Here is a 15519-nt window from a genome sequence, read left to right on the forward strand (position 1 = left end):
TGTTTGTGTCGTATGAACGAATTTGCATGAAAACTACATTTAGACTTACATCGCACATCGAATCATTTCTGTCGTATGTTGTCAAAACGAAAGCACGATTGATATTCAAATTGATTTTTTTTTCTCTTTCCGGGATATTGGTTTAGTATGTTGATGCTGCATTAACAAATATAAGTGTATATGAAGTGAAAACATCAAAAATAAACAACGGTTGCGATAGACACCAATATACTGTTAGATGTCCATAATATCATTTTAAGAATTTGCATGTAACACAATGGAATTGTTTAAAGCTGTGTCACAATGGGTAGCATTAATTAATTACGTAATTTCATATTTTGCTATAAGCGCATTCGGATGTATAAAGGTATACACGCTTTCAAGAAAGGTTTTTTTTCATTTATCAAAATATAATTGATGGATGATAAAGACCCGAGGTCTCTAACTTGTGATGCTTCACCCCGCTGTTCTACACGCACAGGTATTCGAAGTTTCATAGCTAAACACTTGGAGCATCATATACGGTAGCTTCCTATAGGCTGTACATACCATTGCAGTTGATTTTTGCGAGGACGTTAATAGTATAATAATGCTAAGAAATGTAAGAATGTTTGGAGATGAAGATTATGTTAAGGTAGCGCACCTCTAATGGGCACATATCCAAATATAATCTTATTAATTATTTTCTTAATCAGCATCATTTCACTGAACTACATGCAAATTTGTAGGTAGGCTTTCCATGCTTTTTAAAAAAATATACCGATTTTTTCAAAACCACCCCCACGCTCGGCTTTTGTCCAGTTTATTTTCACCCCTGGGGTATATAAAAGTTCCATAATTCATTCAAATTTCCAAATATGGGCATGCAGTTGGTGTGTACAGATGCTGTAAAGGTGTTAAAAGTTTAAACAAGGTGAAATAAGTATTCTTTTACAGACATTTATTTTTTACAAATTTTATCTATGGAAGAGCGCCATGAAATGTAAGTGATTTCAGCTAAGTAAAAATTGGGTCGGTTAAAAACAAAGTGTCATAAAATTCAAAATAGTATCATTTAAGTCATATTTTAAACTTAGTTTTTATAGAAACACTATATACAGCAAAAATACCAAGAACTAGACAGATTTACCGTTTACTTTTTGAAATAAAAATAAAAATGCAACATGCATTGTTCGTATTTTCAACAGTAAATCACACAATTTCGCCATAACGTTGTTTAAATTTAAATTATTGAAGAATGTGCATAAAAATTGCAACATATTTAACAATAAATATAGCTTATATGCCATATTAAATCAAATTACGTTAGAAAATAAATAAAACGCGTCGCAAAAAAGTATACGTCGTCGGCAGGATTCGAACCTGCGCGGGAATATCCCAAAAGATTTCTAGTCTATCGCCTTAACCACTAGGCTACGGCACCTAATTGTAGGCTCTTCAACCTTCGAAGAAATCGCGGGAAATCATTAGAGGTGCGCTACCTTAAAACAGAGAAGCTGATGTGACAATAGTATTAATATATCTTTTAGATAGTGATTTACATTTAACTGGTTGTTTTGTTCAAAGCCTTTACATGTAAATCTGATTTACACGACAAAGCAATTTGTTCGAGCCTGAGATCGGCTTCTAATACTATATAGCTTTATGACCGCCAGCATATAGAAGTATACTTTATTCTTGCAATAGTTCATGTCGCTTGATATTTATGTATTCATGTCTTAAGAAAAAAGTTATATAACATTTACAAAGAATTTGCAGTGCGTTCATAAATGGCATGCTCTGAAATTTATAGCTACAAGCGATCAATGACAGCGCGCTGATTCGTAATGGCTTTTTTGCAACTACATTGTATAATTCAGAAAATAGCAATTCGTCATTATCAACAGCAAAGTCGCATATGCTGATACAGCTGCGTAGTTGGTAACAAGTTGTTTGTATTGTATCCAGGTCTCTGCGTTTACTTCTTCAAATAAGCGCACACCTCTACTTTTTGCAGCATATCAAATCGGTTTGTCTAGGACTGACTAGTTTGGTCTCCATTTCTGCCCCCACTTTGCATACATACAGTTACGGCGCCATATGATGTACATCATTTTTTGCCATTATAGTCAAATTGGATTGACGCAAATAATGTAAAGTAAAACAAATCGTCATTTACGCATATTGGTTTCAATTATATAACAATAAATTATAATATCATTTACAACGTGTACATGTAACTGTTTAATTAAGGTAGATATAAAAAGTTCAATCTCAATATATGCCTGCATGTAAGCTGCATACACATTCACAGTTCAATACGGGTACTCAATCCCAAAGTTATTGAGCGGAAATCGTCTTTCTATATGAAGTAAAAATAACCTTGACCTAAATTTACTTGGCATGAAATACATTTGAACCATAAATCTGTATATAAGTTGCCTACAAATAAACTTTAAGCGCAATACCTCTGTTCTTACTCATGGTGTTCAGAGAAAAGAGTTAATAATTTCTTTTAGAAGCCGTCATCTTGACGTTGATGTCAATGACCCAAATGCCTAAATCTAATATCTAAATATGGGTCTGCATGGAAGCGAATTTGATTTTCAACATTGTTGGACCAGTAAGTATACATCGAATTTGGCGAAACATGTCTTTCAGTTGGAGCGCAATTAAATTTACCATATATATCTACGTCCTATATTAAAGATGTCATGGCTGTTCGCAATCAAACATTGTCACGGCACAAACAATCATTACACCAGAACCATGCAATATTTTTGTTCTAAATGAACCTCCTTCCATTAACCCATTTGTGCCGAGTGGACTCTCTCATCCTTCTAAATTGGATCAATTATGTCCAAAATTAGGGATGTTTGGTTAATTTAATTCTATTTTTAGAACATTTCTTACAGAAATTTATTGAAGCGAACAGCGCAGACCCTGATGAGACGCCGCATCATGCCTTTTTCTAGACGCTATGCATAAATGGGTTAAATGCGGGTCGAATCTGCTTTCATTTCGTGGTTGTGGGATCGTCTGTCTGTTCAATCCAGTTTAGAGTAGTCAATGCCATATATAGAGAGCAAACTTCACGATAACAACGACATTGCTTAGGCCAAAAAGAAAAATAGTTGTGTTTCAGGTCACCTCTTGAAAAAAAGTAGGGTCGGTAGGTACGAAAAACTTATTATTATTTAAAATTCTTTTTATTTTTCATGTTTTCCATAAATCAGTGTAAAGTGTTGAACACTGTTCTAATATCTAAATATAGCAGTTTGGATCAGTTATATCAAATATTTGTTGTTAGATATTTCACACAATGTTAACTCTTTACCATCTGAAGGTGAAAATTTTCATTTTGCTGCAGACTACTTTTAGTTCTTTAAAATTGTGAAAAACCTTTTATATGTAAATAGTCCTAAAAAGTAATGTTGCAAAAGGAGGTAGTACTTTTGATAAGCAATTTCTTTTTTTGCCACAATGCTTTTTGAAAGTTGTCTGCTGTATCAAATACCAGAGTTGCGACACCTTAAGGGTTTCGCGGGATGGAATGAGTGGGGAGATCAAATCAAATTGAAAGCCGATTATTTCGACAAAAAAAATTTGGTACGAAAAAAATAAATGGGTACGAATAAAAAAATTTGGGTACAAAAACAGTTGGGTACGAAAAAAATTTTGGTACGAAGAAAAATGGCAATAAAAAGATTGGGTACGAAAAAATTTGGGTACGAAAAAAAATTGGGTAGAAAAAAAATGGGTACGAAAAAAATTTGGGTACGGAAAAAAATTGGGTACAAAAAAATTTGGGTACAAAAAAAGTGGTTACGAAAAAAGTGGGTACAAAAAAAAAATTGGGTACGAAAACATGTGGGTACGAAAACAATTTGGGTACGATAAATAAAAATTGGGTACGAAAAAAAATTGGGGTACGAAAAAAGAAAATTGGGTACGAAAAAAATGGGTACAAAAAACATTTGGGTACGAAAAACATTGGGTACGAAAAATATTTGGGTACAAACAAATGGGTACGAAAAAAAATTGTGGGTACAATGGGTTCATGTTAAGGTTTTAGCATGGCAGACGCCGGATGGCGAAAAGACACGACATGACACAATGAGCTGGCTATGACAAAACCTGAGGTTTTTTCCGAAAACAGCCGAGCTCATAATGCATAAATCAGTGAGTAATAGTACTTATACTCAATAGGCACAGGGTATAAAATCAGAACCACTGGGCCGAATCTGCTGAAACTTGGTCGCATTATAGATTATGGTCCAAACAAGCTACAGAATGAGCGCTTCTGGACCTGACAGCGTAAAACATTAACCGATAATGGACAGCACAAAATGGGTCATTTTGTACAAAAAAAAACAAACTTAAAGTGGCATTTAAGACATTTTAGACATCAGAAAGTTGCAAATGTTTAATATTCTGCACTCTTCGACTGGTTTGTTTTTTTACAAATTTAGAAGCATTTATCCTTGAGGTGTATATAAACCCTGTTATTCAATGTCAAAAATAGCTAAGCAGCAATGCCCCTTTAACATTATTCCTTATATTTAATTGTATTGTTTAAAGAAAGAACTGTGTATATTTAATGATAATGGCTCCGTATTTCACACTTGATAGGCCACTGCTGGGGCTTGAACCCAGAACTCATCTCACATTGTAAGATGCATTTTTCAATTAAACTACAATGACTGTATCGTGTGAAGTGGAGCCAACATACACCCACATAAGTGAAAAAATCATTATGTCGATATATTTGTCCTGGGCGTTTTCTGACATGTTGCATAACTGTTTACCACAAAAGATGTCTACATAGATAAATATACATACATGTAAATGGGAAAAAAATGAACTGTCTATTTTTAATTTTTGCTTCATATATACACATTTCCTAGCCTGCCATGATTTATAATTATATCATGTTGAAATCATTTATAGACAGAATATTACTGAAACTGCAATAAACAATAAGATAGATAGATAATAATAATGTTTAATTCTATCTAATGCAATGAACAAATGTTCTTCCAATGCCATTTTCACTAAGGTATAGGTATTGAATCCTGATATACGACTAAAACTGAACATCTAAACAGCAGTATTTTACATGAAGAGTACTCACAAAACCACAACAATAATACTCGATGAATGAACTGTCCGAAATCCGAAAAATATGTACACTACAATAACAAGACGTTAATAAAAATATGCACGTTAACATTATTCAAGATATGAAAGCAATATATCAAGGGATATAGGAAATATTTGGGGTGTTACGCACAATTTAACATAAAGTCAGTGTGCGAATTTCACTTTTTAAACCACTAGCCCGTTCGGGCTACCAGATGGATTTTTTCACTATCCCGAACCAAAGTTTACTAGCCCGAACTGTTTATCACAAGTTTTTAAAATAAGTTTATATTTTTGACGGTTCTGGATAGTTTTTATTGCAGGTAGGGTGTAATGATGAGGATTGCAACTAACAGTTGATCCCAATTAGCAGGAAATGTTATTATAATATTTCAATGACACAATACGATTATAATATTTATGTATGACGATATTCGTCAATCAATACCTAACATGCAGTCAAGAAGCAAAGGTTTTGTTATCCAATCTGTAAATAATTTTAGATGTCAATTGTCCTAAATTAGAAATCCGAAACATTAAGCCTAAAGTCTGAGGCCGTATGATAAAGCGAATAGAGGGCAGTGTCTCCTCCCCCTAGCTTATTGTTCTTTTTTATAGTCTTTCTAGGTCCAATTCTGGTGAGTACAATGTAAAAAAATATCAACCAGACCATCCGTAAAATCGCATGTGTATTCATCATTGTAGATATTTTTTTATCAAGAAAGTCGAAAATAAATTAAAATCGACAGATAATACCGTATCCGGAAACAACTGTCCAAAAACATATCAATATAAGTCTTTGCACGTGAAATAAAATATGCATATCGTTAAACTGCCTAAACTGAAAACCAGTAAAAAGTAACCAAGCAACTACGCAATCAATATATAATTTGGTTGACATATTCTATTAAAATATGATAGTTCAATGCGTTGATTTGTCAATAGATCATTACAAATCCAAGATGGGGGACATTAAAAACATTTGTAGACTTGTATGGTTTGCTGAAAGTACAGCAAATTGAACAACCTGGGTAGATCCGCATTTTATTCGCACAGTATCAAAAAAAAATTTGTCATTCAAACTCTCGTCATGTCAACATAATCGGAAGGGTGAGGAAACGCGATACGACGCTAAATAAACGCAAGATATGGTTCAAGCGATGGATGAAAATAATATTTTTGAGCATTTTTTATTTCAAATGTTTGAAAAATCAATAGGCCAATCGGGCTAGTACCCATGGAAATTCAGTAGCCCAAAACGAGATCAACTAGCCCCGGGCTAGTGCAAATTTCGAACACTGTAGATTTATAAATAATATGCATATTCTACGTGGAAAAAGGGTCATAATTCTTACAAAATGCAAGTGATACAGTTGTCTGCTCTTGTTTTTAGGTTGGGGTCATGTTGGTTAACACGTATGCAAAATATGGAAGCAATATGTCAAGGGACATAGGAAATATTTGGGATGGTACGCAAACTATAACATTTGCACGCTTATGCCGATGCCGGGTTGAGTAGGATAGCTCCTCTATATATATTTCATATATAATAGTCGAGCTAAAAAGTAAATTTACTATAAACGACAAGCTTACCTAAATCACAACTTTAATGCAATGCTTATAACAATAAAGTTACAAAGATATTTCATTGATTAAAACTAACTTATTACTATTGGTTGCCCGCACTGACAACCATCTTTAGTATGTTGGTTGCCCAGATAAAGAATAACCAGCCCAGAATTATGTACATGTGTATATTATACTTTCTTTTAATAAAATAATAGATAATTAAATAAATTTGCTGACATTGCACTTCTCAATGAATGATGTTTTATTATGAGTCTGAATTTAATCATTTTCTATTCCTTAATAATGAATGTTATTTAACTAGTATTGATCCATGGTGGTCAATTGTTATTCAATTTTTATTGCACTGAATTGTTTTAAGCTTTAAAAAAAAAAAACAAGTTGCCCGGCCGGACTATCAACTTTGGAAATTGAGTTGTCCAGGCCAAAACTACTTGCCCCGGGCTCACGGGAAACCACTAATTTTCATCCCTGTATACCCTTTCATTTTCTGTTCTTCCATCCCATTCTCAAAATGAATTTTAAACCACAATATTTTTTAATAACATTTGTATGAATTGCTAACCATTATCACCCAAAAAACAATTTTACAAAGCTGTAATCCTGTCGTAGAGATTTAGTTTACTATTATCAGTGTTCTCTTAACTTAAATACCGGCAGCCAGTGATTTTGCCGGTTACATTTACTCTTGATGCCGGCTACTTTTCCCAAATATATCAAGTAAATGTCACAAATGCTTTCGTTTTACTGCATAGTTGCCGGCCATATAACTGGCTACTCAATTTTTTCTGGAAAACACTTAATTATGCATGACAAACACACAATACTTACATGTACATACATCTTAGATTCGTTTTTAAAATAAATTGACACTTCCAGCTTGTCGTCATTAAAATCCAAAGATTCAAATAATTTTCCACGAGATACGTCAACAATTGTGTAATCAAATGAATGAAAAATAAAAGTAAAGAAAGCCGGAATTTACATAAATTTCAAGGTAAAGGTAGTCGGTGAGATATAATAATAATACAGTTAGTAAGGCCCAAACCCTGGGTACGGTAAATTTACTAAAACATACCGGGGAATTTTAACACTAAATCGGTTGTTGTCGGCTATGTTGTAAAAATTAATTATGTTCACATTTATGTCAATTTTCTGTTAAATGGCATTTATATTATCAAAACTAATTGTTAAAATCATAAATGTGATTTAATTTTAAATCTTAAATTGTTTAAAGTCGCATCATTGTATGACGTCGTCAAGTATAATATTTTCCGCGACGTTGCACGTTCACTTTTTAACGCCATAGATTTTTTTAAAGAAACATTATTTGGTTTGCGAGGTCCGTTAAATGGGGAACACCATATTCGGTATTTATATTATGTTTTAACAATTAATTCATGCTGTGTAATAAATATTGTATAAGATATTTCGATATTGATTGAAAATGTTTCAAATTGTTATTTATGAAACCTCTTATTCTAATGAGTGTATGCTATTATATTATACTTTGAAAAGCATATCTGTTGTACTATAATCTTATTATTCATTTTTTATTGTTAATTTCATTTATTGTAGAGAATCGTCAATGTTACATCTAGTCGCCAATGCTTGTTGTCAGTGTTAGTCGTAAATGTTTGTGATCATTGTCGTCAATGTTAGTCGTCAATCCTTATCATCATTATACATGAAGGAAATAAAAGCAGAAACAGAGACGTATTCTTGATTACTTGCTTATTCCTACGGCGTCCTCTCAACACTCATACTAAAAAGCATGTTGATGCAGATTTAAAAAAAAAAGGTTGTTTAAGGTAAACAATATTGTTTAAGGTAAACAATATTGTTTTACGTTAATCTGTAGCATGTTTAACATCGGATTTTTGGCGGATATACAACTCGGATACAATCTAATATTTGCGGGTATGTTTAAGTTTATTTACCGTACCCGGGGTACATGTAAGTAAAGTTAAGAGTACCCGGGGTACATGTACCTGTAAGAAGTACCTGAGCCGAGAATGACCAATCGAGCCTTAGTACCAATCGAGCCTTAGTAAGTGAGTGATGGTGTATGGGATAACATGCACTGAGGGTGTATATTTTTCATAAACAAGTCAATTGAAGGTGTTAAGAGATGCATTGATCCATAAGATTAAAAAGGGTAATTAACCACGGGCTTATTAAAATTAAAACGATGACATTACATTGTACCAGCTGTTTATTGTTCTATACTGTAAGCTTGCAATATTTTAAATAATGTAAACAACTTACCTTGTATTAAGTTGGCATATTGTTGTCAGGTGTAGAAACTTTTTATACTTATTTCTGTTAAGTTGCACTGGCTGAACCAAAAGAATTATGTAGTCGTTTGTAAATAATCACGAAACAACCTACTTATGCATATATGCTTGCCAGTTACATTATACTATCGGCCTTGGCAAACAGCGTAGACTCAGTCAGATGAGACGCCGTGTGATGTCTGCTATTTCGTTACGCAGAAGATTTCCATATCCACGGGTGTTTTTATGTCAAATGTTATGGTTTTTCAATAGATCGTATATTTATCTACAAAACAGCGAATTAGCGTTCACTTTACATCATTTTGAATTATGTTATTGTGTTAATACTTTCTCGCGTTCTTTTCGCAGCCATTGGTCGACGCCGTCTGCTATTTCGAAAGCTGAAGATTTCCATATCCACTGGCGTTTTTTTATGTCAAATGTTAGTGTTTTCCAATGGATCGTATACTTATCTACAAAACGGATAAGTAGCGTTCACTTTACATCGTTTGTGATAATGTTATTTTGTTAATACTTTTTAAGCGTTCTTTCTGTAGAAGTCGGCCATTTTGACGGGTGTGAAAAAATACCGACATTCCCGCAATTACCAAAATCCCCAGGAATCCCCGAGATCCCACGAAATCCCCATTAATATTGTTTATTTATCGAAAAACTGCGTATTTTAATATAGATTGTTGCGAAATACACTGAAATCACTAATGAAATATTGTTTTATATCAAAGTTTGATTTCGGGGATTTCGGTAGGAATTCGGTATATCCACATAGCGCATTTTGTAATTCCGGTTTTGTCAAACTTGCGAAACTTTTTCGTGATTTAATAAAAAAACTAGATTTTTCCCAGGTATAACGCCTACGCCAACAGGTAGATCGCATTCTTGTCCATATTCATGTCAAATTTCAGCAAAAGTTACCGACCAGTTTTCAAGGCGCTCAAATTGCGACTATATGCCTCAACTTAATGAAACTTAGCCCCCTTTATCATTCGTTCGAATGAACGTCATCAATGATGACGTCCAATACATCACTCATTCCATACGAAAAAAAAATGGGTATGAAAAAAATGTGGGTAGGAAAAAAAAACAATTTGGTTACGAAAACAAATTAGAATACGAAAAATATAGGGAACGAAAAAAATTAGGGTACGAAAAAAAACTATTTGGGTACAAAAGAAATGGGTACGAATAAAAGTTTTGGTACGAAACAAATTTGGCTACGAAAAAAATGGGTACGAAACAAAATTTGGGTACGAAAAAATTTGGGTACAAAAAACATTTCGGTACGAAAAAGATGGGTACGAACAATTTTTTGGGTACGAACAAATGTGGGTACGAAAACCATTTGGGAACCAAAAAAATGGGTATGAAAAAAAAATTGAGTAAGACAAAAATTGGGAACGGACACATTTGGTACGAAAAAATGGGTACGAAAAAAATTTGGGTACGAAAAAAATGGGTACGAAAAAAACTTTGGGTACGAACAAATTTGGGTACGAAAAACATTTGGGTATAAAAAAAATGGGTACGAAAAAAAATTGGGTACCAAAAAAATTTGGGTACAAAAAAAAAATTGGGTACGAAAAAAAAATGGGTACGAAAAACATTTGGGTTCGAAAAAAAAGGGGACAAAAAAAGAATTGTGTACGAACAAATTAGGGTACAAAAAACATTTGGGTACGAACAAAATGGGTACGAAAAAAAAATGAGGGTACGAAAAAAAATTAAGGACGAAAAAATGGGTAAAAAAAAATAGGTACGAAAAAAATATGGTTACGAAATATGGGTACGAATTTGTTTCTATTTAAAATCAAATGATGACGTCAATATAGCACTCATTCCATAAAAACCAGGAGTCAATGACCCCTGGACTGAAATTTTGAGGAGTCAAATTGAAAAATTCTGGGGTCAATTTTGAAGTGCGTTAATTGTGTTTTTGTCTGTATTATTCAATTTTTTTAGATAAAAACATGCTCCAAGAGTTACACAATACAAATGTATCTAAAAAAGTTATACTGCGTTATTAAATAAAAATACCATGATACATAACACAGCATATTTTAATGAATTGGTACGCAAAGATAAGGACAAAATATCAATAATTTGTGCGAACAATATCGACTTTAAGTTTTTCAAAAACAAAACATGTTCATTTTACAACTTTTATTATTTCTATCACTATACTATGTTTATTTGTTAAAACAATAAATGCTCATTAAAATCTACTTCATCATAACACATTTAAGTAATTTAAGATATGTACCTGTAGCACCTTTTCATCACATATTTATCCTTGTTATATTATCATCATCCCTTTGATAGCTTTTGTACAAAAACACAATCTAAATGCATGTATATCTATTGCTGTTTATCCGAATACTATACATGTCGGAAATATATACACTTAAGAATGCCTTACCAGTAGTAGTTTAACTTTAATAATCCAAAATTTCCTTGTTGTTATCTGGTTTAAGAAACCTTATTTAATGTTCGTTAAATCCAATTAATGCTATCTCCATCATTGAATCACCATTACTTGTAATTTGAATTGTTGTTGTTGTTTGAATCGCCATATTTTTAATTGAACGCGGGTTTAATGTTAATTTACAATACGTCCGCCAATTACAATGTCAAAGGTCAAGACGTTGCAATTTAATTCTACTCGGATAATTTATATCTAATTGAGAAAATGTGTTTTCTTAATGTCAGGGTTTTTTTTGGCTCGATTTTATAGCCGAAATTCGGCTATGTTCCCAATCCCAAAAAGGATACTTTTTTCCCAAAATGTGACAAAAAATTCCCAATTTCCAAAAAAAAACAAAAAAAAACATGATTATAAAGAGTTATATCAAATTTAGTATTTCCCTAATCAGTGGACTGTTTGTTTGGAATAAAAAGGCTAATGAATTTTATTTTCCCAATTTCATGAAAATGCCGATAAAATTCCCAATTCCAAAGCCATGGGCTATCTTCCCAAAAAGTGGGAAAAAAACCCTGAATGTTTATGTGTAGTATTATGACTTGAGAGTATAAAAAACAACCCCCGGGGTAGACCTCTATTCCCTCGATTATAGACCGAGTTTCAAATACTGAAACATTAATTTTGATAAGGAGCACTGGCGGATATATTACCATGGAACTGGAGATGTTAACTGACTGACCCTCGGGTTAAATTTTTGATGCGTCAAAATGACACACGGCAGAAAAAAGGGTTGCGTCAAAAATGAGTCATTTTTAATTTGCTCGCGTCAAATCGCAGGATTCTGCTTCTATTGAAATCGCTGGTCCAATATTTGTTTTGAAGTTAAATATGCATACCGATGTTGATGAAGATTAGACTAACAGTGTAACTTCTGTGGTATAAACATGCTTTTTGTTTGTTTAATATATTAACCAATTTTGTTAGCTCAAATGACCCAGTGTCAAACTTGGCTGAGATTTAATTTATACAAATCTTCTGACCAAACTTCATTAAGATTTGCGCATAAATTTAAGAAAGCGAAACAGTTTTTCAAATTCAGCCAAGTCATCATTAGAACAAATGACCTGACCAAGTTTCTTGAAGGATGCACAGTAAATGTGATTTCTAGAGTGGTAACAAGATTTTACTATAGCCACTGGCCCATATAAAGAAAACTGCTATGCCCTCAACGGCCATGGTTTTAAACCGACAGAACATTTTTAACTATACCCAGAATTAATAAAACCTTATCAAACATTAGTAATTTGAATGACTATACATGTATTAAACACCCCAAAAAACTCATGAATGTAAAATCAAACCCCGTTGTTGTTTACTTTTCAACCCCAGTTTGTGAGAAATAAATGGGTTTCTAAAATTTATCGCATGGAAATGGTATATACAATACTAATAATTCAACTTGTCATAAAAAATTCGAGTGCACAATTATACTTACAGAGTAATCTGTCATATCTATTACCTGTCAATAATACCCGAAAGGGGAGTTAGACAGTATACAGTCTTGGCCAAACATGGCCGGACCGACGGCCTGTCTGTCAAATTTACAGGACTGATTGTCCGGTAAAAAAAACAAAAACAAATTCATAGGTTTGTATAGGTTTGTTTATGGCTCTGAATGTTTTCTGAGGTGCAAAAATAGCAATAGCGTCTTTATACACGTGCTTTTCCGTACCAACGCTCTTTGTGCTGACGGAATTTTCCGAGGGCACCTGATTGGTCTATTTATGTGCATCTTAAAATGCGGGTCAGGACGGTCCAAATCCATGACGGCCTAGTCGCTTGACAAGATAATCATAAATCTGATTATTACAATTTAATCAATTTGTGTGGTTTTAATAGCAATAGTAATGTATAATAATGATCATTGTCATTCAAACCGTTATTATCTTGGCTATCAATGTCCATGCGTGAAACAGGCCGGTTGTCATTTATCGAGGCCGTTGTAAGTTTAGGCTGTATTGACCAGACTAATACCTGACATGCGCGCTAAGCATAGCTTAGACTAAAGCCACACACTTTGAAATGAAATACATGTTAATCAATACATAAAGATGCAATTTGAAAGTGTGCAAAATTGTCATTAAATCTATAGCCTTACATGTGTATATTCTAATTGGCATAGATAAAATTAAATCTATAGCCTAGTTAGAAAATAATATATTATTGTTTAAATGGTACCGCTTTTAAACCGAAAGTAGGATTTGTAGACATATATGTCTATTTCGACAAATGCAATTATTTTTAAGTTTTAAAGCGCAAAAAAGACTGATTTCTACCTTGTAATCACCAGATATATTCTAAATGGCAAAGATAAAAATATGTTTATTATTTATACATAAATTTACTATGCCATGCAGTTAATTTTTAGGTGTGTGGCTTTAAGTCATTTACAAAGTTGAGCATATATAATCATTTTTCTACAAATAAATCATCCTCTGAAGCCCCCACTGAGATTCAAACTCAGACCTCTTTCCTCTGTGAAGGAAAGTATTCTATCTTGAAATACAAGGGCATGTAAGAGGAAAGTTAGCTATTTTAAATCTATCAACAAATAGATTTGAACAATATTTATATGTTATTAAAATATGCAAACATCCCATAAGTTTATTTTTCACATGACCTTCAAAACAGAACAGACATCTCTGAATCTGCAATACATTACATTCTTAAGTGTTAACAAGGTAAATGTTACGACTAACAACAGACGACACACAAAAGGCGATCACAAAATCCAGAGTTTAAAAGAATTTACGATACACGAGATACGTATTTCATACTTGACAAGAGCGAAGGAGTCATAAAAAAACTTAATTTATTATTAACAACCAATTACCTCAATTTTAACTTAAACCCAATGCTTTAAACAATAAAGTTACAATGATATGAACTTCCATTTTCTGTTCTTCCTTCCCTTTCTCAAATTTTATTTAAAATCACACTATTTTTTAATTATAAAAGTATAAAATGCTAACCATTCTGACCTTAAACACAATATAGGAAACCGTACAACCAACTTGTCGTCATTAAAGTCCAGAGTTTACATGAAATTATGTTACACGAGATATGTATTTCATACTACACTACGCGACCCGTTATTTTTTCCGCGATTCTCGCATCACCGCATGTACATGTAACATATATTATGTATACACTTACATTATACATTGCAATAATAAAGCTTTTGTTGTTGTTGTATACAATGGGCGTATTAGCTAAAATACTCCCGTTCCGACATGAATTTGATGAAGTAATGTCGGAAGCTTTAACGGCTCCAAATTAATATAACAGCGCAGAATGATCATGCAATAATTATTGAACATAACATGTAAACATTATTTAAATATATTCCAGGCCCAAATACACTACCACTTTTCAAATTCCATATTGTTGCCATATACATGTAGCACTGTCTAAATTGAAAGTTGCATAGTGTTTCGTCATTGGTCGGTTATAAATACCTTGTTTCTCTATACATGGTATTTGATTTAGACAAAACTAATAATTTGGTAATTTACGAGAAATATGATATAAGCTTTTTAAATACGCTCGTCCCGCATTATGCACTGTACTCTTTACACTTCTGAAAAATGGCGTAGTCATATGGTTCTGTTAATGAAATTCTCAGACATATTTACCGATATAAATGTGACGAATCACACGAAATCGCGGTGATTTTCCACTCAAAAAGCAAACTGTCCGCCTTGACTCCGCAAATTAGGCAACAATCACGGGTCTCGTAGTGTATACATTGTATATACAGAAGCGAAGGAGTCATAAAAAAACTAAATTTAGTATTAACAACACGCTTACATGTACATCAATTTTAACTTTAATCCTTTGCTCAAAACAATAAAGTTACAAAGATATGAACCTCCAATTTTGGTCATCCTTCTCTTTCTCAAAATTTATTAAAAACCACACTATTTTTTTTTTAATTTGTGTATCAAATGCTAACCATTCTTACCTAAAACATGATTAAGGAAACCGAAATCTTTACGCAGCGAGTTATTTATTCTTATGGAAGATTAAATTATGCAT

At 32.9% G+C, this 15519-nt stretch overlaps 1 protein-coding gene across 5 annotated transcripts in view; it reads right to left on the reverse strand.

Annotated features, from left to right (window-relative positions):
- The window catches only part of LOC127846784 (angiopoietin-2-like), a 145282-nt gene that overhangs the window by 62985 nt on the left and 66778 nt on the right, over positions 1-15519 (reverse strand). The gene's annotated exons all lie outside the window — the stretch shown is intronic.

This window comes from Dreissena polymorpha, chromosome 9 (genome assembly GCF_020536995.1).
Source record: "Dreissena polymorpha isolate Duluth1 chromosome 9, UMN_Dpol_1.0, whole genome shotgun sequence".
In the NCBI taxonomy this organism is placed as follows: domain Eukaryota; kingdom Metazoa; phylum Mollusca; class Bivalvia; order Myida; family Dreissenidae; genus Dreissena; species Dreissena polymorpha.